The following is a 2,500-nucleotide window of genomic DNA, read 5'->3' on the forward strand; positions in this document are numbered from 1 at the left end:
CTTATTTTTTTCTTCACTGCCTCTGCTCTCCTGCTCTCCTCTTCTTTTCTCTTTTTCTCTCTCTCTCTCTCCCTTTTCTTCTCTTCTTGAAACACAACCATCGCCACATACTTATAACTCTTGGACTCAGACTTAAGTAAACACAACATTTTTCTATTTGAGAGTTGTTGTCAATAAACATAAAAAATGTAATCTCATACAACAGGCCAGACAATATTTAATTATAATATAGCCAACACTAGTCTAAATTATATACATTTAAAAAATAAGATTAATAAGAATATTCATAATAATATTTATTTCAATATACATACATATAAAATAATCGAAAATATAATATTAAAAATGCATTGTAATTATTATAATTTTTTGATACATAAACGTATTTGAAAAACAATAGGAACTTACATTTTATAGAATATACAGAAATATGAAAGGATGAAGTGCAGAGGCATGCAGGTGTAGGGAGAGGAGTCTGCACCAACATGCATTTCAGACTCAAACTAATTCCGTGACGGTTACAGCGTGCACCCTGCTGTCCCACAGGAGCCTGAACCCAGTGCAACTTTACTCCTCTCTTTTTATCCTCCCCTTTTACTCACACCCTCCTCCTAGCCTCTTCCTGTCCTTTTCTTCCATTTTCCTGTCCTTCTTTTTCCTCCCTCTCTCCCCTCCTCTGCGTCTCCCCCCCCCCCCCCCCCCCCCCCCCGTCACCGCCGTGGTTCCCAGGTTTTTCCCAGTGTGCGGACGGCAGACGTGGTGATTTATTGTGGCCCATCCATCTCCCGCACTCATCCATCACCGGGGCCGGTTGCTAGCAATCATGCAGCAGCTGTTTGCTTTCTGAGGCTGGACAGAGGGCCGTCAGTCAGCGGCGGCAGGTGAAAAGCATTAGGAGCGAGCCGTCGTCGTGGCGAATAATTAATCAAAAGGCAGGATAGATAATTAAAAAGATATGACCCCTTTGCCTGGGCACTTGGTACCGGGATAAGGAGGGAGGCAGGGAGAAAGGAAGTGAGGGAGGGAGGGAGGGAGGGGGGGGGAGGGAGGGGAGAGAGGAGGAAATGTTTGATACAAAAAGAATTGCAAGAAAGAGATAGAGAGAAAGAGAGAGGGAGCGAGGCGGAACAATTAAAGAACCAAATAGAAAAAAGAAGAAGGTGGAGGTATTCCACATATTTTTCTCCCAGACAGCTTGGGAGGAGTGGAGTGCATGTATGAGTGCTGATAAAAAAAAAAAGGCCCTCATCGTCTGTATCCACTCCGGAGGACCAACCAGAGACACAGAGAGAGAGAGAGGGAGAAAGGGAGGGAGAGAGGGCGAGAGAGGAGGGGTTTGTCTCCCTCGTTCCACATCACAGCATGCTGTGACTAGCTCTCTGCATCCTACCTATCTCTGATAGCCTCTTGTGTGTCACCCGCTCCACCTCTACACCCACCCCCACCTCTCGCTGTTGACTCGGTCCTATTATTCTCGCGTGTTATTCTCGGTTTCCGATCGCGCCATACTTCAAGTACAGGAAAGTACGGAAGGTTTCTCCCCGCTTGCACACACTCACTCACTTGTTGGGCTTTTTTCTGTCAAACAAGAAAACTAAAAAACGTCTACATGTATGTTTCTAGAAATGAATTCATCTACTAATGATTTTCATCTGAAGTTATTTCACTTTCAAAAAAGTGAAATAAAAAAAGAGCGTGACGACTTTGAGTTCGCCAGCATTCAGAACCAGTAAATAAATGCACACAAGCCTGTGCATGCGCCACTGTGCGTGCAGACCGTGGGGGCACTCGAAGCAGGAAGTGAACTGTTAATCTGGCACGCGGACGCATGCACGAGCATGCACATTAACACGCACGCTTAATGTGCACGAGCGCGATCGCAACGACTGCCCAGAGCCCGTGTGACGCCTGCTCTTCCCGCGTCGCATTCCTCTTTGATGTGGCGAGCCGGTGTCCTGGTGTGTGTGTTTTGACATCCCTCATTTTCTCACGACCATTTATCATCGCGACTTTAAACAAAAAAGCGCCATCAGGCCGACTGGAACGGAGTGTTCTGTACACACGGTTAGCCAGACCCCCCGGGAGAGAGACATAACATCAGAGGGAGGGAGGGGGCGAGTCGAGGGAGAGAGAGACAGAGAGAGGAGAGACAGACAGACTGACTGAGTGACTGACTGACCGAGACTCTTCTGTAGAGAGAGAGAGAGATGAGAGAGAGAGAGAGAGAGAGAGAGAGAGAGAGGGGAATAGTAACATGCAGAGAGACAGATAGTTTTGGAGGCAGAGGTTGAAAGATGTTCTGTTTGTTCAAGCATACCGGCACCTTTAGTCAACAAAGGGACATGGATTAGCTACAGAGAGAGAGAGACACACAGACACAGAGAGAGTGATAGAGAGTGAGAGAAGAAGAAGCCGGAGACAGACTCTAAAACGGCAGACAGAACAGCTTAAAGATTCTGATGTACCTTTTTTACTTTCTCCAATCATAATGTGTATAGCT

Source organism: Micromesistius poutassou (genome assembly GCF_964030765.1).
Source record: "Micromesistius poutassou genome assembly, chromosome: 12".
Lineage (NCBI taxonomy): Eukaryota > Metazoa > Chordata > Actinopteri > Gadiformes > Gadidae > Micromesistius > Micromesistius poutassou.